At 37.8% G+C, this 22,210-nt stretch overlaps 1 protein-coding gene across 1 annotated transcript in view; it reads left to right on the top strand.

The window, feature by feature from the left end:
* Positions 1-22,210, top strand: part of FANCC (FA complementation group C) — a 260,016-nt gene that overhangs the window by 76,104 nt on the left and 161,702 nt on the right. The gene's annotated exons all lie outside the window — the stretch shown is intronic.

The following is a 22,210-nucleotide window of genomic DNA, read 5'->3' as shown; positions in this document are numbered from 1 at the left end:
TTTCTTTAGTTGTATTCTGTATGTATATAGCATAGCAGAAGCAATCCACTCCACCCCGAGTGTTACTTATCCCATAAATTGTCTTCCTTACATACCATTTTCGGTTTTACTAATAGATCATTTGGCCTCCAGCTTTGCTGGTGTAGAACCATTATGGTCATCTTAAACTCCTTCAGGGTGGGTCGGGGATACTATATTTTAACCATCTTTGAGTGAGTTGAAAAAGCACGATTCCCCATTTGGACTTCAAATGAAAGACTTGACTGAGGGACTTGACTTTACATATATCCTTCCCAGACCTGTTAGAACTACTACAGCTTCTCCCCTTGAGTTTTTCTCAGCCCTTTGGAAAACTAGTAAGGGAAGAGATCTAGAAGTAGCAGTACTCACTAAGATAACTGAAGCTGCATACGGGGGAAAAGAGGACACTGTACCAGAAAGATTTGTTTGACTATGATTACTAAACAAAAATAGGAGGAGCAAGGAGAAGGCATGCTATTTCTTCTTCAGGAGGTTAAAGTTTTAAGAGAAAGAGACTGCCAGTTAGTTTGAAATAATTTGACGTCCATCCCTCCACGGTCATATTGTTTTGAGGCCACGATAAACAGTTGGGTAGAGGTAGGTATATATTTAACCCTTTCTTCACAAATGGACTAACCCTTTTAACCCTTGGAACTATTTCAGTAGGTGGTGCTCTTGTGCCATAATATAGCATAGTTTTTAGAGAGGTTCTGAAACTATGGTGGCTAGTTCTAGGGCCTTTGTCCCTATTGATCCCATGGGTCACTGCCAAGTGCACCACTTGGATAGGAGAGTATGGGTGCTTTTTATGAGAGATTTTTCCTTTGTCTGGAAATGAGGTGAATTCAGGTCTATACCTTCTCTAAAGCTACCTGAGCTCTGCTTTCCAGAGGAATCTAACTGAGGGGTTTACTAACCTTTCAGAAATGTTGTGGCTCCAGTTTTTATTCAAATAGTCATGATGTGTGTTGTTACCAGTTTTCTATGACCATTTTTTTAAATTGTAAATCATTGGTGAACCTCCACATCAAGTTCCTGTCCAGAGAACTCAGGCTATCATTCTTGTTCCTTTATCTTCAGTAAAGGAAATTTATTAAATTTAAGTAATGAAATTTAAATGTAAAATTAAATGCAGTAAAATTAAATATGTAGTAGAGAAATTTATAAATGATGAAGAAATATAGGTGAAAAACATTGAATTTAGATAGCAGCCAGTAATAACTATAGCTGACAGTGGACCCAGTTGGCGTCAGCCCTTTGCCTCACTTCTGCTATATATTGAGTTCTTTGGTTCAGAGTTGGTTGTGATATTATGATAGTGAGCAAGGTATCCAGTAAGGTCCACATTTGGTGGTGCTGGCAGAAGTGTAGTGGGCAAGGAAGAGAAATTTAAATCCAGCATTCCACATAGAACAGATTTCTTTTTTTTTTTGGTGATTTTCTAATTTATTATTATTATTTTTTTTACAAATAGTTTATTGTCAGACTAGTTTCCACATAACACTCAGCACGTAGAACAGATTTCTTGTTGCTGAAGTTGCTGAAAACATTTAGGGGTCTGCTTTTTCAGGAAGTTTCCTGGGGTTGTCTCTAAAGTGAAAACAGTTGCTTTACCTTGTTTTTACCAGGTGTTAAGGAAGAGGCAAATGCTTGCTGGTTGTGCTCATCTGAGCTGCTGATTCCGTTGTCTGCCCAGGCTGCCAGCTATCAGGGAACTTAGCTGGCCCTGACTGCAGTGCTGGCAGCCAGCCTCTGGAGATTCGTGACCCAGCAGATCCACTGGTCGTTTAGGACACTCGTGTAGCTTTTGGGATTTTCTTTTTATAATTAATACTTTAGTTTGTGTGTGTTTGTTATTGGTTTATTGAGTTATCTGCTTGTTTTTTAAAATTATCTCAGTATTCAAAATGTGCTTTTAATCTGAGAACTCATGTGTTTCTTGAACATTCTTAGCTTTTATCTCTAAATATTGCTTCTCTTTCGAATTCTCTTCACTTTCTTTTTCTGTGGCACCTCTTAGATATTTGTGGAGCTATCACTCAGGTCTCTTAACTGCTTTCCTTTTTTGTCTTTTTTTTTTTTTTCTGGGCTGCATTGTGAGTGAATTCCTTAGTATTATCTTCAAATTGACCACTTCTTTCTTCAGTTCTGTCCAATCTGAGGTATCTTACTTAGTTTTTAAATTTTAATAACTATATTCTTCAACATAATTTCTAATTGATTCTTTTTAACCATCTTTTGTTTTAATTCTGCCTTTTTGTTTTATAATTTTTAATTCTTTTTCAGTTAGCTTTTTAAAAGCATCTTAAATATATTTATTTTATTGGACTGTTTTGTAATATTAATTTCATCTGAAGTGAATTAGTGGTCTGGTGACTGATTCTGTTAGTTGCCTTTATTGGTATTAGATTTGTTCAGGTACTTTAGAACTTTGATTGAATGGCATGTTTTGACTGAGATCTATTTTGTATTGTTTTTATTCTTTTACTCATTTTCCACCTTTTTCCTCTTTGCTCATTGTTTGTAGCCGTTTTGGAGTTGTCTTGAGTGGCTTCTATAGAACCGCAGTCTAGACCTGAATGGTGATTTATACTTGGGCATCACAGCCTGTTTCATTGGGTTCCTGATCACTGGCTGGCCTGTGTCCTCCTTCCCTTTGTCACTGTTCCATATGAGACAAGGAGCTTCCAATCTTCTTTCAAGAACAGAGGGGTCTCCTCCAGTTATCACCTTGACTGTGCTGTCATGCAGTCATGCCAGGTCTGACTCTGTCTTTTGTGGATTACCTCAGAACTTTGTAGGACGCATACTTCCAGTTTTAGTGCCTGGATCCTGAGCTTAGAAGGCTCAAGTCTTTAACCTCGAGGACTTCACTCTTTGAGTTTCTGCCCCATGTCTATTTCATAGAAGTAGTTACATTATTTTTGAGCTTGCCTGCATCCTTGAAGTTTTCTCTTCTTATGTTTCCCCTCTCCCTGCTGTATGTTTGGAATAGAGAGGATCTATCAAAGTAAATTTACTGTGCCATCTTAACTGGAAGTCATGTGGGCTGAGGTATTAAAGGAAATAAAGTGAGATATTTGGTTTTACATAGCACTAAAACCTAACCACAAAAATGCTTTTTCTGTGTGAGTTCAGTGGCCCATACCATACAGTTATTTAAACTTCTCCTTCAGAGGCTTGTAGCCCCCAAAGGATGAGTAGGATTAAACAGGTGGGATTTATTAGGATTGTATGGTTCTCTGCAAGGAGATTTCACCTTTTATTTTTCATTCGGATGGTAATTTAAAAATTCAGTTGATGGGGCACCTGAGTGGCTCAGTCGGTTAAGCGTCCTACTTCGGCTCAGGTTATGATCTCATGGTTTGTGGGTTCGAGCCCTGCGTTGGGCTCTGTGCTGACAGCTAGCTCAGAACTTGGAGCCTGCTTCAGATTCTGTATCTCCCTCTCTCTCTGACTCTCCCCTGCTCATGCTGTCTCTTTATCTCTCTCTCAGAAATAAGTAAAACTTAAAAAAAATTTTTTTTAATAAATAAATAAAAATAAAAATTCAGTTGTTTCCAAACATCTAAATGCCACAGTTCTAATTAAATAGTGTCTTAAGATGTCAGTGCCTGCAGTTGTGTTTGTATTGGCGCCAAGTAGCACTAATTTTAGATATTGAAAACAAATAGAGGGGAAAAGGTAAATAATACATTTGAGCTGAGTGAGAGATTGCTGTTTCACAATAGTCAAAAAGAGAAAAGGGGCAAATTAGGCATTCCTACATATGGTAGGACCAGCAAATAACAGAAGCTGTTGGTTGGTAGGTTTTGGTAACCAGTACCAAGTTTACGTGACCAGTCCAAGTGAGATTCAGTAACCTGCATCATTGGTCACGTTGGATTCATTTTGTTGATTGCAATTTTATTCGTTTTGTAGATTTGTTGGTATTTGTGCATGTAAAGATTTTGTAGATGTATAAGAGCTATAAGCATAGTGCTTTTATTGGTTTTGTACTTGTTAGTACATAACAGGATAAAAATTATTTTTCAGTTAGTTTTTTAAAAAGCATCTTTTAAAAGCTGTCTAAAACAGCTCTGAGAGCCCTCAGCAGTTTTTTGCTTCAAGTTTGAGAAACAGAGATCAAGGGTAACTTAACTCTTCCTATGCAGTGTAGTAACATCCTGTGTTTGGTTTTTATGTTTTTGCCTGGCTCATTCCTGCTCATACTTGATGGTTTTATACTTAGCTTAGACATCGTTTCTACTTGGAAGTGTCTGACACCCCCGTGCCAGGTGAAATGCCCCTGCTTAATGTTTGTTTTAGCACCCTGTTTCCTTTTTCCCAGCCCTTCCCACAAGAGATTATGTTTTTCTATTTATAGATTCTGATTTTCTCATTAGCTGCAGGTTGCTTGAGAGCAAGGAACAAACTGCTGTCTTTTTACTTGTAGTGTTTTTGAGAGTTTCTGTCATAAAGTTGTTTCCCAATAAGTGTGTGGGATTTTTTGTTTTTGTTTATTTAGTAATAAATTATGAGTATAACCAAGAGTGGGAAGAGGCAGAATAACTTAGAGCCAAGTCACCAGTGACAAAGGTAAGAAGATTTCTAATACTTTAATATGTAATGTGCCCCTTAGCCCAGTTTTAATTAATTAATTAATTTATCTATCCATTTATCTATTTGCTTATTTGTTTATTTTTGAGAGAGACAGAGAGAGCAGGGAAGGGGCAGAGAGACACAGAGAGAGAGAGACAGAGAGAAAGACAGAGACAGAGACAGAATCTGAAGCAGGTTCCAGATTCTGAGCTGTCAGCACAGAGCCCGATGATGGGCTCGAACTCAGACATTGTGAACTCATGACCTGAGCTGAAGTCAGACACCCAACCAACTGAGCCATCTAGGTACTACCCTCTCTTAGCCTAGTTTTTAAACTTGGTCTCACTGAACACCACAGTCTTACTGTAATATAAGATGATTGAGGACAAGAATGCAAGGAAAGTAAGTAACCAGTATTTATTCCTAACAGTGTATGTGGGAAGACTGGTATTTTTAAAAAACTTTTTAAAAATAATTTTATTTTTGAGAGAGAGAGTGAGAGCGAGCGAGCACACAAGCAGGAAAGGGGCAGAGAGAGAGGGAGACACAGAATCCAAAGCAGGGTCCAGACTCTGAGCTGTCAGCACAGAGCCCAACATGGGGCTTGAACTCGTGAACTGCGTGATCATGACCTGAGCTGAAGTCACCTGCTTAGCCAACTAAGCCCACCAGATGCCCCAAAACCGGTATTTTTTTTTGAGTCCCATTCATTGCTCTTTGGTGCTCTGATGGAGAACAAAGTCAGGGGTCTCTCTCTCTTAGATCCAGAACACACACCCTATCATGAAGGGATGTTTCTCCTTGGAAGCTAGGTCCAGAGAGCAGCTCTTTGCTTCCTGTGACTGGGAACATGGGCTGGAGAATGGAGCTCCATAAATCCCTAGACAGAGTTATCTGCTAGATTAAATTTCCATAATTCCTTGCACAGTCATCTGAGGAGTGTGTACACTCTGCACCTGGATTGCAGTTGCCTCCTCTGATTCCTTAGAGCTAGGTTTTGTTTACGATTGAGGTTTGTTTGAAATTATCTGCAAATTTCATGTCTGTGTTTTTGATTAGATGATCTCCGAGGAGAAACACTGCTGACTCAACAGAGAAAAAGCCAGCTCCTCCTAGTGGAACTTTTCTTAAAACCTCATTGTTTTTAGAGGGAAAATATCATTTCCTTCTTAAGCCCTTTATGTGGAAATAAGAATATATTATTGTGATTTTTTAAAAAGTTACATAGGGGCAAATTGACCACTCTTAAAACAAGCAAAGAATCATTACTTTTCAGTAAATTAAAAATACTGGTATCAGGCTTTCAGTAAGGCAGAGGAAGAATATCGTCAACCTGAAGTATGCTTCAGGTTGAACAAAAATTTCTTAATTTTAGATTTGATTATATTCCTGGAGGTTTAAATCTTTTCTGATAAGGGCATTGTGCCCCTAGTTGATGACATTAATTGGAGGCTTGGTATTTAATTTGTCTTTTTCTTCTTTGAGAAAGTGTATTTTGTAGTATTCTGTTTGGTGCCTGACTTCATGGGAGAAGTAACTTCGGTTGACTCATGCTCAGGAGAAATGGAAAAAAAAAAGTAGTGCTTTTTATCAGGTTGTCACTTTGGTTATAGGGCATATTTGGCATATATAGACTTACTTCTCATACCTCTTACTACCTCATACCTTTAGCATCTCACGGAAAGCAATTTCTAACTTTTTTGGCCCCTAACAGGTATGATACACATCCATTTTGATACCATCAGGTTTTAAATGAGCTTTGTTTGAAATATTGACTATCTGGGAGCTATAAGGGCTTCCATCAACATAAAATCATTTCACAGTTTATCTATTTTAGTCTCTCCTCTACAATAGCCTTAGTGGGTTTGTTTACTTATGTATGTACACATTTGTTCAACAAATATTTATTGAGTTTCTGTGTGCCAGGTACACAGTGCACAGCAGTGGTTTTAGAATGTGCTCAGCAAACTAGGTTCTGGGGAGATGTGCCAGTTAAGATGTGTTTGACTACAGGTAACAGAAAATCCAACAAAAGGTGGCTTAAACCAAAAGGAAAATAAAATTCCAAGGTTGGCTACTTTATTGCCTCAGCTGTGCCCTAGGCTTACTTACTACCCAAGGTAGTACTGCCATCCTAAGTGTCACATGGAGACCACAGTACCTAATATGAAAAAAAACATGAATTTATTTTAGGTTGAGAAATAATCTGTCAGAAACCTTCCAGCCCCGAAGTTCAGTTTTCATTTTTCTATGTAGACTAACATTGGCTGTTCCTATAGTTGGTAGGAGGGCAAATGGAAATACCATGACTAGTCTACACCAGCCATTCTCAAAATGTGACTCAGGATCCCTTGGGTATCCCTGATTCCCTTTCATGAGGGTCATAGGGCAAAACTATTTTCATAGTAATGCTAAGACATTACTTGCATTATCCACTCTCATTTTCTCACTAATCTACAGTGGAGTCAAAGGTTACATGATGTCTAATGATCTCATCGCTCTAGCAGCTAATGGAATGTGTAAGTGTGTAGTTTTGGGTCTTAAATTTTTTTCAGGTTTAATTTCTAATGTGGTAAATGTTGACAAATGTAACCCACATTAATAAAAGCTCTCAGTAATGTCCTTAGTAACATTTAAGAATGTAGAAGGATCCTGGAAATGTTTTTGATTTACTGATCTACATTAATCAAGATGTTCACCCGTGGCATTGGGACACATCCCAACTTCCCCAAGACTCATGCCATGAGATTCCTGGATGAACGGACTCCATTAACAAAGAAGCAGTGGAAGATTGAGGGCTGTCAGGTAGACAACCAGCAACATGTGCAGGACTGTTCCAAGATGGGGCCTGGAGAGGAGGACATGGCAGGGATATACTCCAGGCCCTGTCTCTGCTTTGACCAGAGCTACTCCAAGCCTGTATTTATTTCTTTAATTGTAGAACATTATACATAACATAAAATTTACCCTTTTAGCTGTTTCTTAAGTGTATAGTTTAGTGGCATTAATTATATTCATAGTGTTGTGCAACCATCACCACCATCCATCTCCAGAACTTTTTCACCTTCTCAAACTGAAACTCCGTACCCATCAGTAATCATTCTCCACCCAGCCCCTGACAACTACTATTCTATTTTATGCTTCTATGAGTTTGACTACTCTGGGTATCTCCTATAAGTGAAATGATATAATACTTGTCCTTTCGTGTCTGGCTTATTTCTCTTAGCATAATGTTTTCAAGGCTCCTGCATGTATGTATCAGAATTTTCTTCCTTTTAAGGCTGAATAATATTCCATTGTATGTATTTTGTGCATTTATTCATCTCTTGATGGACATTTGTGTTGTTTCCACCTTTTGGCTGTTATGAATAATGAATAATGCTGTTATGAACATGGGTATATAAATACCCGTTTGAGTTCCTACTTTCAAATCGTGTGTGTGTGTGTGTGTGTGTGTGTATACATAGATAGAATTGCTGGGTCATATGGTAATTCAGTGTTTAACTGTTTAGGATCCACCTACTGTTTTTCACAGCAACTATGCTATTTAGTATTCCCACCAGCAATGTGCAGGGGTTCAGTTTTTCTATATTCTCACCATTACTTACTATTTTTTGTATTTTTTAAGTAAGTCACCCTAATGGGTGTAAAATAGTATCTCATTGTGGTTTTTATTTGCATTTTCATAATGATTAATGATTTGAGCATCTTTTCATGTTCCTTGGCCATTTGTTATCTTTGAGAGATACTTATTTAAGTTCTTAGTCCAGTTTTTAAAAATTTGGGGTTTCTTTCTTCCTTTGTTTCTTTTTCTTTGTCAGTCATTGAGTTGTGGGAGTTCTTCATATATTCTGGATATTGATCTCTTCTTTCATATATGATTTTCAGAGGTCTGTCCATTTTATATGTTGAACTTTTATAGAAAGCTTCATTTTAGGGGTGCCTGAGTGGCTCAGTTGGTTAGGCATCAGCTTAGGTCTTGATTGCAGGGTCATGAGTTCAAGCCCTGCATTGAGCTCCATGCTGGTTATGGGGGCATACTTAAAACAAAAAACCTCCAGGGTTTTATTTTACTAAAAATTTTTTAAAAAGCTTTAAAGCTCTATGCAGTTGTTGCCATTGTCACTTTTGTGATCTCATCTTAGATGCTTATCTGCAGTACTGGTTTAGAAGATACAGATGGTAGGACCTTGGTAATTACTTCATTTTATAAATTACTTGGTAATTTATAATAACTACTTTTGAATTTCTCACACTATTCAAAATGTCGCCCTGGCTCCTCTTATTTGTATATATGGCTTTATAGGTTACCAGCTGTTTGCCATGGAGGAAAACAATGATGGTTCAGACTAAATAGTTTTTAAAATATTTTCCCTTTATTACATCTGTGGCAATTTTAGCCTTGGACAGGACCTTACGGATACCAGATTCCTCACATATCAGCCGATTAAGGATTCTTTTTAGACTCTTCAGAAAATCTAAAAACAATTGAATTCTAAGTTTTCTCTAGATGGGACAGCCTGTTGAGAATCAGAAGTGCTTTCAACAGCAGTGCTAATGGAGGATCAGAAAACTGCAGGTTAAATTATAGAAGGGATTGTTCCATCCTGAAACTTTGTAAATTAGGAGAGGATAATAATGTCACATAATGTTAAATGAGAGGCTGGAGTTGCTGGCTCATGCATTACTGGTCACTCCCAGTGCTGTGGTAGACTGGACATCCTGCGTGGGCCTGCCTGGGCCTACAGGGTTTACTCTTTGAAGTGAGGGCTGCTTAAATGCTTGGTGTCAACATGGAACTTTGGGAACCTACCTTGCTTTCTGAAAGTTAATTTAGGAACCACTGGTCTAGGGGCTGTGCCTTGCCAGGCTCACAACACTTGATTTCTAAAGTAAGGAAATTGGGGGCAAGTGGGTGGCTCAGTCAGTTAAGTGTTCAACTTTGGCTTCAATCATGATGTCACAGCTTGTGAGTTCGAGCCGCATATCGGGCTCTGTGCTGACAGCTCAGATCCTGGAGCCCACTTTGGATCCTGTGTCTCCCTCTCTCTCTGCCTCTCCCCTATTCATACTCTGTATCTCTCTCTCAAAAATAAATAAACATTTAAAAATTTAAAAAACAATAAAGAAAAATGGTTTTGTTTTGTTTTGTTTAATGAATTTGGATACTTTGCCCTAGCCTGTCATCTGCTTGTTTCTTTCCTCTTAATTATTTTCTTCAGACACTGCTCAGGTGTTGTGATGGTTTTATTTCCTTTATCACTTCTCATGAATTGTGCTTGGTAAACTCCATGTTCTTTGTGAAGCATATTTCCATGAAGTTTTTGAATATATTCTTTTCCCAAAGAACGGAAATCACCAAAATGGAGAACCTTTTAGCACTGAAGGTTACCTCTTTACCTCTTTTTCCCATGCTGTACTTTGAATCCAAGCAATGCTGTCTTAGCAACTCAGACTGTGAACCCTCAATGGACAGTGGTGTATCTTTGAGTTCATAAAACAGTACTTTGCAAGCAGTAGAATAACTTTAAAGCAATATAAATAAGAGAAGAGGGGAGAGGCAGTGATCCTAAGCTGACACCATTTTGAACCAGCCCTGTTTCAGTGTCTCTGATTGCTTGCTCTGATGGCTGGATTCTCCTGCCACTTCATCATCCCTCTTCCTCTGCCTCCTTCTTCTGTAGGATCTCCTCTAATAGCAGGAAACAGGGACATGAACAAGCACATGGGCATCCTTCACTGGACAGTCATTTGCATGCAGGTTTCTAGGTCTCTTTGCTCATGGGACATTTCTTTAGTCTTTTTTATATGGCAATTTCTGAAGGTCATTTTATTTTCTCCTGGAAATATACAGTGAGGGGACGAAGAACTTTTGTTGTTTTTAGTCTCTATGTGTGGAGAAGGTGAAATCATGGTTTTGATTCCATAGGACTGGGTAAATGTGCCAAAAGAGAAATAACTCAAGAAATGGAAAATGGGGATTTCCTTCCAACTTTCCATGCCATTTGCTTTTGCTACACTAGTATATACAGTTTGTGTACAAAATACTTGTTAAAATCCTGAGTTTTAAGGAAATAATGTCATTAACATCCATCTTTTTTTTAATGCTCTTAAAAGATGCTAAATAGTATTTTTCTAGTTGCTCCTCTGAAATGGATATGGGCATAGACATCCATATGAGATCATGCATACTAAGCAGAGTTATAAGAAAGTCAAGGATTTACATTGGGGCTAGATCAAGGATTTGGTATCAATAAAAAAATGTATAGTCTAATAAGTGTACAGATGAACTGGGTTAAAAAATTAATGCATTTGTGAAAAAAGTTAAAATCACCATGAATCCGAAGAATCCTATTTTATGAGACATGCTTTTTTTTTTTTTTTTTTTTTTTTTTTTTTAAAGCATTGATACCACGCCTTATTTTATCTAGTTGAGCACAGACCTCTCACTGGTTATCCTTCCCTGAGTGATGAATTGGATGTCTCTTGCTCCTTATGACAATAGCCCTCTCAGGGCAAAGCAATAGCTACATAGCTTAGGAGAAGTGGGAGCAGATAGAGAAGCTTGAGGATTTACGTCTCCTAAGAGCCAGGGCTGGGAAGATGGAGCTGTTACTTGAGGATGGGAAGAAAGAAATGAAAACAAACACTAGGTTTGTATCTCTGGCCAGTTCTGATAGTTGTAATATTTTCAGAGAACTCAGAGTCTAGACTCTTTTAATAATTAAACATTTTAATTGTATTTATCAAATATTTTATGTATTGATTAGCATTTATAAGCTATAAAAGCTTTTATTTTTTCCTTTGAGGTAATATCTGTGTGGTAAATGTGTACCTAAAAGTTAGAGAATTTTTTTTGGAGAATTTTATGGAAAATAACACATATAGAAAAGCACATAAACATGACTTACATTTTTTTAAATTATTAAAATATTAACACACACATTACTGGCATTCAGGTTAAGAAATAGAATGTTGCCAGCATATTGAGAGCCCTTCATGTATACCTTTCCCACAGTACTTCTTCTCTTCTTCTAAAGGTAATAAGTTTCCTGACTTTTCAGGGTCATCACTACAGTTTAGTTTTACCTGATTTTGAACTTTATGTAAATGAATCATATCTTATATATTCTTATGGGTTGGTTTATTTTTCTTAACATTATGATTGAAAATTCATCTCTATGCCTATGGTAGGTCCTGCATTATTATTGCTGCATAGACTTTATATGAATATTTAACATATAGTTTATTCATTCTATTCTTGACTGGCATATGGGTTCCTTTCAATTGTGTCTGTTGTAAATAATACTGCAGGGAACTTTCTGCTAGGGTTCATGAACACTTAACAAGCTTGGAGTATTCTTTGAGGGTGAGTTTGGAATTTGTGAATTTTTGCATGATTATGATTTACTTGGATGTGTGAAAATTCCCAGTATGAATGGAATTCTTTATTTTTGTAATTACATCAATTTCTGTGTTATATTTTGAGCTTTATAGTTTGTTTTACATTTCTATATTACTGGAACACACAAATTTAGAATTGTTTAATCTTTCTGGTGAATTGAACACTTTATCATTATGAAGTGACCCTCTTTACCTCTGGTAATTCTTTTTGCCCCAAAGTGTATTTGAATTGATACTGTTTGTTTATTTGATTCCTTTGGTTAGGTTTGTGGCGTTCCCCCCCATTTCCCTTTTAGCCTCTCTGAATCACTATATCCTTATGTTTTAGATGTGTCTTTTATAACATGTAATTATTTCTTTTCTTAATTCAAAACGGATAGCATTGTCTATAATGGCCAAGTTATGGAAACAGCCCAAGTGTCCATCGATTGATGAATGGATAAAGAAGATGCAACACACACACACACACACACACACACACAGAGAGAGAGAGAGAGAGAGAGAGAGAGAGAGTGAGAAAGAGGAATATTACTCAGCCATGAAAAAGAATGAACTCTTGCGATTTCCAAGCTAGAGAGTTATGCTAAGCGAAGTAAGTCAGTCAGATAAAGATAAATACCATATGATTTCACTCATATGTGTAATCTAAGGAACAAACAAATGAGCAAAGGGGGAAAAAGAGAGAGGCAACCCAAGAAACAGGCTCTTAACTACAGAGAACAAACTGATGGTTACTAGAGGGGAGATGGGTTGGGGATGGGTTAAATAGGTGATGAGGATTAAGGAGTGCAATTGCCATGCTGAGTACCAGCTGATACTGAGTACTGAGTCACTACATTGTACACTTGAAACTAATATTATACTATATGTTAACTAACTGGAATTTAAATAAAACCTTAAAACATAAAAAATAAATTAAAAAAGTTAAAAACCCTGATAATCTTTGGGTTTTACTTGGGAATTTAAGTCATTTGCATATTGTATAATTATTGATATATTTTAGTTTAAATCTACCATCTTACTGTGTGCTTTTTAAAATTCCTTTTTAAAGTTTATTTATTTTGACAGAGAACACATGAGTGGGGAGGGGCTGAGAGAGAGGGAGAGGGAGAATTCCAAGCAGGCTCTTCACAGACAGCCCCAGGGTCAGTCCCTAACCCACAACCTGTGAGATCATGACCTGAGCCAAAATCAGGAGTCAGATGCTTAACCAACTGAGCCACCCAGTCACCCCTGTGCTTTTTTAAATCTTATCCATTCTATATTCCTTTTTCTCTCCAATCTTGCCATTTTTTTATTATAAATTTTTCTCCTGTGATAACTTGGAAGTTATACACTACCTGTTGATATTCTATTAGTGGATAGCCTAGAAATTATAGTATGCATACCTGAATTATTAAAACCTGATGTTAACACTTTTATCTTCCTTTTACTGGAAAATGTGGGGGACTTTAGAACTCTTTGACTCTATTTTTCTCCAGGTATACTATTATTTTTATATATTTTAATTTCTGTATATATTTAAAACCCCAATGATACTATTTTTATTTTATATCATAAATGTTCATTTACATTTTTTCTTGTATCTACCATTTTTGTTGTTTTTCATTTCTTCTCATGCCTCCAGAATTCTGTCTGGGATCATTTTCTGTCTTCCTGGAGAGCATCCTTAGTTAGAGCAGGTTTACTGGTAGTAGACTCTCAGTATGTCAAAAGATTTTATTTTACTTTATCTTGAAGAATATTTTAGTTGGTATTGTATTCTGGGTTGGCCATTTTTCCCCCTTTCATTGTATTGAAGATATGTTTTCTGGCCATTTTGTTGTATTTTTATGTATCTCACTAATCCTTCCATGTTTTTCATTGTTTTTACTTTCTATGTTGAATTCTGGGTAGTTTCTTCTGATGTGTCTTCCAAGTTCACTAATTCTGTTTTCAGCTGGGTCTGATCAGCTATTAAACCTATGTGTTGAATTTTTTTTTTTTTGAAGTTTATTTATTTATTTTTAAGAGAATGAGTGAGCAGGAGAGGGGTAGAGAGAAAGGGAAAGAGAGAATCCCAAACATGGGACATGAACCATGAGATCATGACCTCAGCTGATATCAGGAGTCAGTCGCTTAACTGACTGAGCCACTCAGGTGCCTCTCCATCTGTTGAATTCTTAATTTCAGGTCCTTTTTTTTTCTTCCAGTTTTAGAATTTCTACTGTATTCTTTTGTTTGTTTTGTTTTGTCCTTTTCCATTGGGGTTCTTTCTTGTGTGTTCTTTTCTTCCTGTGTGCTCAATTGTCTTTTATTATATAATTTTTGTGGCATTTGAAACATTATATTTAGGGGGCACCTGGGTGGCTCTCAGTGGGTTATGCATCAACTCTTGGTTTCAGCTCAGGTCATGATCTCAAGGTTTTGTGGGTTCAAGCCCCACATAGGGCTCTTTGCTGGCAGTTTGGAGCCTGCTTGAGATTCTCTGTCTCCTTTCTCTCTGACCCTCCCCACTTCTGCTGGCTCTGTCTGTCTCAAAATAAATAAATAAAACTTAAAAAGAAAACAAAAATTATTTTTAGAAGTAATTAGAAACCTATGATGATGTTATTTTCCTTCAGAGAGGATTTTTGTTTGCATCTTCCAGGTACCTGGCAGCAGACCTAGAAACTAGGGACCGCCTTAATTTAGCTTTAGTTTCACAGTTAGGCTGTAGTATATGCAGGCTGGTTCATTTCTGGTTCACCTATCCTCCTAGGGTGTACCCTCATAGGCACTAACCCTAAGTGTGGTGAACCAGGACCTCACTTTAGTAGGCCTGGCCTCCTACTTTTACTCTGTGGCAAGGCTGCAAAAAAAGCTTTTTAATCTTTGCCTTTTAACCACCTCTTCAGGATCAGAAATGCCTTCCTAGGCCTGTTTAACCCCATGTGCCAAGATCTTTCTTGAATAATTTAACACTGTCTTTCTGATTCTCTGTTGATCTTTTTAAAAAATTTTTAAATATTTATTTATTTTTGAAAGAAAGACAGAGAGAGATAGAGCATGAGCAGGGGAAGGTCAGAGAGAGAGGGAGACACAGAATCTGAAGCAGTCTCCAGGCCTCAAGCCAACACAGAGCCCGACGCAGGGCTTGAATTCATGAATTGTGAGATCACGACCTGAGCGGAAGTCAGATGCTTAACTGACTGAGCCACCCAGGTGCCCCTTGATGATTTTTTCATTACGTTTTCATATTTCATGTAGCCTTATATATGTTCAGCCAGAAAGTTGGTTTCAATTATAGTCTATCATTATCTGAAGTAGAACTGAAATTGGATGCAATTTAACTAAGTATGTTTACACTTAAATATATTCTGTACTTTTGTTCACCTCACCCATCCTGGTTTATCAAGAGAACTTATATAAACTTTTACTTCCGGCTATTTAGAGTGACTAGAAGAACCAGATAAAACATCTTTTGAAGCCATGGGAAAACTGCAGAGATGCCCAGTACTCAAGGGGTTAAGACCCTGGCAGTGAAGGGATGTGTGGTGCACTAAGTAGATATTCTTTAGCAGCTTTTCACCCTCAGGGCAATTTGGCGTTTCTTGAGAAGCTAGGGGAGACCAAGAACCTGCAAGAGGGCCTAAGTCGATGAAGTTAGCAGTCCTTTTGGCAGTTTCATGGGGTTGGACAGGCATACGTTGTATCTCCATAGAAAAAGATTGTTATTCTTACTACCTAAAACTGTAAGGCTTCTGTATTGTCTAGAAACATCATAAAAACAGGCCAATGGATAAAATGAGAAAATTGATTTTTCAACCTCTAATGGATCTAAAATGATCATCAGTGGATTCTAAGACCATTCAGGAAAGAGTTGATGGTGAACTTTATAATGGATGGATTAGGTTGACAGTACCTGGAACAGCTAATCAGTTTCAACATGGTATGGTATGAGACAACCAGTGTGTGCTTCTGGTTTAATTCAAAGGGCACACCACTACAAATGAAGTATTTTTGAAAGATTGACCCCTAATCTAAAAAAACCCCCAAAAAACCCTCTAAATCATGCTCTCTCAGTTTGTATGCAATATGGGGAGAGCAAAACATGCTAACACCACAGGAATGCCATCACAAGTATGAAATACACAAGTATGTGTATTTCTATTGGTTGGCTTTTTCCAAAGGATAAATGATATTAAAGATTAAAAAATAAAAGAGGGATAATTGTTACAGATTAAGGGAGACTTATTTTTACATTATTTTGTTACAGATTAAAGGAGAAGTATCAACATTGACCATATGTAATGTGTGGATCTTGTTTGGATTATAATACAAACAACCCAATATAAAGGAAAGTTTTAAAGAAATTTGAACATAGGTGGGCCATTAAATGATATTTTGGGTTTATTTGGCTGGATTTATTGGGTGTGAAAGAGATAGTGTATTCAAGTTTTTTCTTTTCTTTTTTTTTTAATCCTTAGAAGAAAGAGATACAAATCAAAGTATTTTGGATAAAGTGGTATGATGCCTGTGATTTGCTTTAAAATGGAAATTTTTGATAATTATTTGGACTAGTTAATGGATACATAGGAGTTCATTTGACTGTTTTGTCTACTTTTTTGGTAAATTTAAAAATATTCATTAACTAGTTATGAAAAAAAAAAGAAGCATCATAAACAAAAGTTCACTTATAACATAGCCTGTGCTTTAAGTGAGACCATCATAAGTTGTTCGTTCTGTTGTCTGTTGTGTATGAGTGGTTTCAGAAAAAGAGACAAACTTAAAGTTTATTTGCACAGTATTCTTACCTGTTAGTCTTATTTGTTAGACCTGTGTAGCTCCCTCACTCTTAAGGAGGCACACCGTGATCCATAGTCTCAGTAAAACTATATGGAAAGGAAGGAAAAGGAAGAAGTGGAAGTAGGGTGCGTTCATATTGAAGGAGCAGGAGAAGAGTGCTAGGTGGGCAAAAACCACAGAACTCTGCTACCTTTCACTTGTTGGTTACTTAGTACACCCAGACCTAGTGCTTTCTACACAAAAAATTTTTAGAACACTTCCAACTAACATAATTTAGCTTTTCCTTCAAAAAGGGAGATAATCTGAAGTAATGCCTGGTTAATGCTTCTGACTTCATGTCATGGAGTTCTGGATAATGTCAGTCCCTCTTCCCATCTCTGTTATAGTCTATAAATTATAGCCTTTGGAAGATTTATCTACTAATAATACACTCTGTAGGTTCAGTAGTAGGAGAGGGAAAAATGAAAGAGAAGGGAATTTAAAAAAATTATATGACACAGCAAGCAAGACATACACACAGATAGTATCCAAAACCTCACTTGTGCATTTTGCTCAAGCAGGCATAATTTGCACATGATGATAGAGTGCTGCTGGGCACACCCGGCTTTGTGGCTTGGACAATCAGTCTGTCACTGAGGCCTGCTGGAGGCTCTTCCCCAACCCGGATCTTCCACACATGCTTTAAGCAGCATTGGATCTGCCAGGTCATATGTGCTTAGTGGCAGAGCACTTCAGCATGGACCAGCTCTGCAGTGATTCTTGCTCTGGGCCCTTTCCATATTTTCTCATTGCCTGAAGTGGGTTGAAGCAGATAAAGAGTCTAAAGCCCATGCAGTTTATGTTCAGAATCCCAGATATATTAGCCAAATGTTTTGCCTCTTAGCAGGTGTGAGGTGTAGCAATTATTATTCACTTTCTTTTTTGTTTGCTCATTGTTACAATTTTGAGTCAGTAATTAGTATTTACAGAATTAAATTGAAAAGATACAAAAAGTGTCTGGTAAAACCCAAGTTTCTTTTCTGCACCTGTCATCCAGCTACCCAGGTCTTCACATTGAAGGCAACCACCGGTACTAGTCTGTTGTTTATCATTATTTTAAAGGGCATATCCTGACTTGGCATGGACTATTGGATCACAGGAAACTTCCTGAAATGGCAGGCCCTGTATGTTTATGGGATTTATATCCCACCATCTGGAATACATACAAGGCACCTGGGTCTCCTTAGTTTTTTCTAGGTTCTGTCAGCAGCTAACTTCACTATGGTAGACCAGTGTAATACACTGTGTCCTGAGTTGATACCTCCAAGAGAGGTAAAAGTGAACTGCTTTCTCATGTCTTCTGGTTATCCCTATGGAGAAGTACATTTACTACCAGCTTCATAACTACATTCTAGGTGACTAGGGTGGTTTTTTAATTTGATCCAGTTGAGAACCACATCTAAAAGTGCTGTTTGAGCTGGAGTCACCATTTGAGTATGTTTATGATAAGCCTAGTATCATTGACTAAGACTCACTGGCTCCTTGGTTGGAGAGATGGGGTTTTGTGCAAATCACCAGACATTGTTTTTTGATAATCCAGTGGCTTTCACTTGGCTTCACTTACTACTAGAAGAGTATAATGAGGTAGGGGCCCTGATCATAGGCAATACCTCATTGATCTATATTACCTTGTTCCATGGACTTCTGGTTTCTAATACCCTAATATGAACAGAAGTTTCCCTGTCATTTTCCGTGATTTGGTTCAGTAACCAGTTGTAACTTCTCTTTTCTTCAAAAGTGTGTTGCCTGCAGCCCATTATCTCGTTTGTATTAGATATTGTATCAGTATATATTAGACTATATCAGTTTGTGAGGGTTTTTTTTAAACCACAGAAGTCAATAATGGTTAGTTTAAAGAAAAATAAAAAAGGATTTTGTGGAAAGCCCTTGCTAGAACAGAATTAAAGAGAGAGCTGAAGGGTGCCTGGCTGGTTCAGTTGGTGGAGCAGCTGACTCTTGATCTAGGGGTCATGAGTTGGAGCCCTCTGATAGGTGTGGAGATTACCTAAAAATAAAATCTCAAAAAAAAAAAAAAAAGAGAGAGAGCTTAAAACTGTACCTTGTTATGGACATGATGTAGGGTAGCCTTAGGGATCTGGACTAAGAGTCTTTGGAATGACTTAGTTCTATTGTTATGTCCATCTACTCAAGACTCATATTCCCAGCATAGAGTCTGGTTTGCCTAACTTGAATCACCACCTCACCTCTTGGCTGATGTCACAAGGTGCCTTGATTAATAGACTCACCAAGACTTGCAAAATGGAGAAGAGGTCCTTTCCTCAAGGGAAAGAAGGGAGGAGGAATATACAACCAGCCAATCAACAGATGCCCATTCCAGAGTGTTCAGATTAATTAGGTCAGCGGCAGTAGGGGTGTCATTGGCCTTTGGGGGAAGACGATTTTTCTTTGTGAGTCACTGTCCCAGTGCATTGCAGTATGTTCAGCATCCCTGGCTTCTGGGCACTAAATGCCAGCAGCACCCCCACTGATAGCCATCACAATCAGGGCATCACTTGTTTTCCAGCCATACCATCTGTCCCCTAGACAGGCTGTGGAACAGCCCATCAGGACCCCTGCACTGCATGATCCCTAAAACTGTTTGCATTTAAAACAATCTGATGCATCCCCATTGCTAAGCAAAATGCTGTTTGTAATTTGGCTATAGTAAAATAATTCCTATCACTTCTACCAAAAAGGTCTTCAGTTTAGTGTCCCCAAATATCTAAACAGACCTGCATATAGAATTGTATGAAATATATAAGAATTAATTTGTTTCTTCAGTTTATTTAAGGGCACAGACTTTAGAGCTGGATTTTCTGAATTCATATCCTACACCCTGTAGCTCTGCTGTTTACTAGCAGTTACTTCCTTTGGGCTTTTACGTCATCTTACTTTGGCCAATTACATAATCTCTCTATGCCTCTGTAAACTGAGGATAATAGTACCCATTTCATAGGGTTGCTATGAGGATTAGCATAGCTATTGTGCATAAAGCATTTAATATATTGTCAAGAGCATAGTAAGTGTATGTATAAGCTATTACTATATTTATAAAATGGAATATTAGTAATTAAGTTTCCCATAGATATGCCTTTAAAAATTTTTTTCTGGGGAATTTACTTTTACTTTGAAAAAGTAAATTGCTTTATCTGGAATAGCATTTTGTTATTTTGTTATAGCAGTTTAGAACTATACTTTGAAAAATATCAGTTAATTATTCATTCCTTTATTCAATATTTATTGTTTGCCAGGCTTGTATTAAATCTTTTTTTTTAATGTTTGTTTATCTTTGAGACAGAGAGAGACAGAGTGCGAGCAGGGGAGGGGCAGAGAGAGAGGGAAACACAGAATCTGAAACAGACTCCAGACTCTGAGCTATCAGCACAGAGCCTGATGCAGGGCTTGAACCCATGAACTGCTAGATCATGACCTGAGCTGAAGTCAGTCACTTAACTGACTGAGCCACCAGGAGCCCCTAAATCTTTTTTTTTTTTTTTTTTAAAGAAAGTTTATTTATTTTGAGAGGGGTTGGGGGGAGAGGGGATCCCAGTCAGACTCTGAGCTGGATGTGGGGCTTGAACTCACAAACTGTGAGATCATGACCAGAGCTGAAACTAAGAGTTGGATGCTTAATTAACTGGGCCACCCAGGTGTCCCAGGACTGTTAAATTCTAAGAGACAGGGAATTTATATATTGGTGGAGAAAGCAGTAACTAAGTGAGCAAACAAACGTCCAGGGTAATTACTGATGTGTTAAGAGCTGTGAAGGAATCAGCAGAAAACCCTGGAAACAAGGAAAGGTTCCCTGTGTTGGTAGAACAGAGGAGAGGCAACGTGGGAGATGCGAGAAGTGTGCCAGAGCCATGTTTTTCCAGGACTTCAGAGACTCCAATAAGGAGCTCGGGTCTTTTCTACAGAGAGTTGGGATTTCTTTCCAAGGAGCTATTGAAGTTGGGGTGGGAAGGTTTTAAGCAGGAACTTGCTGACTCTGATTTCCTTTTAGGAAAGTCGTTTTTGTTGACTGTAGACAGTAAATTACAGAGGGCCAGGTGAGACCAGATAGAAGCCTCTAGGTAAGAAATGGATGGCATGGCAGCAGTGGAGCTGGGAAGAAGTGGATGAAGCATGAGTGAGATCACATATTTATTTCGGAGGTAGAATTGACAGGTGTTAGTGATGGCTTGGATCAGGAGGTCAGTGAGAGAAAGGGAGGAATCAGGGAGATTTGTGGCTATTAAGTGCCTAGATTTGTGGCTGTTAAGTGCCATTTGTCACTATCGCTAAACCTTTTTTTGCTTCATGGTCTTTTATAAAACTAAATTTTTAGTACCATTTAGTACAGTTTTTAATACCTGGTCTCAAGTTTTTTTGCACTGCAACCAAATTTTATGATCTCCTTAGATATTTTTGTTTTCTTATTTAGTAATGAAACTCCCTTTGTGGATGTTTTTGGCGCTTAATTGGGACCATTTTATCTGTTATTTATTGCTGCTGAGAATTTGAACTCCCCATTTCCAAAGCTGTCATTTGAAGTCGTATAACTGAGTATTACCCCTGCCCCCCAAAAGTAGGAGAACTTGTAAAAGCCTGCACCTGATGAGAAGCAGCTCTCACTTCTCTACCAGGTGTGCCTTATGGGTGAGGATGGCAAGGGACTAGGATGGTAGTGGGCTGAGGATGGCGAGGGGCTGGGATAGTGGCGGGCTGAGGATGGCGAGGAGGGGTCTGGGGTAGTGGTGGGCTGAGGATGGCAAGGGGCTGGGCTGGTGGTGGACTGAGGATGGCGAGGGGTTGGGGTGGTGGTGGGGCACCTATGGTTTATTTACCTAGCTCTGTCTGAGGCATCTGCTCACTTTGCAATTATACACTTTTTAACATGTACTTCTGGTGTGGTAGGTCAAGTTTATGAGCTATTTTCTGCAACTTAGGACTAGTACACCTCCTCAATAATTGCAGTTTTTCATATTTCACTAAAATATTTCTTCTTGTGAAAGAACTGAGATCAAGCGTATACACTAGCCTTTAATTAAATAGATTGTTCAAATTGATACATGTGGAGTGAAAAATTTTACTCTTTTCTAAACAGTGAAGAAAAACTAGGAAGAAATTTCAGTGGACAGTAATGCAAAGAGATTTTCTTAAACACCAGAATGAGAAACCAGAAATGCATATAAAACATGGGAACTTCAAAAACATTTTTTAGACACAGACTGTTATTAAATACTTATGGATGTTTTTGACTTCCCATTACATTAAAATACCCAAATGAACTTCATGTTCAGAACATTTAAAAATAGCTCAATCTTGAAAAGAAGATATAAAGTATTATCAGCTGTGCTTTTTGTGCATAATTAGCATGTGTCTGTGAAAGTATAATGACTTCTAGTGTAATATTACT

This window comes from Crocuta crocuta, unplaced genomic scaffold, assembly GCF_008692635.1.
Source record: "Crocuta crocuta isolate KB4526 unplaced genomic scaffold, BGI_CrCroc_1.0 scaffold99, whole genome shotgun sequence".
Classification (NCBI taxonomy): Eukaryota; Metazoa; Chordata; class Mammalia; order Carnivora; family Hyaenidae; genus Crocuta; species Crocuta crocuta.
The sequence above is the reverse complement of the archived record's forward strand: the minus strand, read 5'-3'. Positions and strand labels throughout refer to the sequence as shown.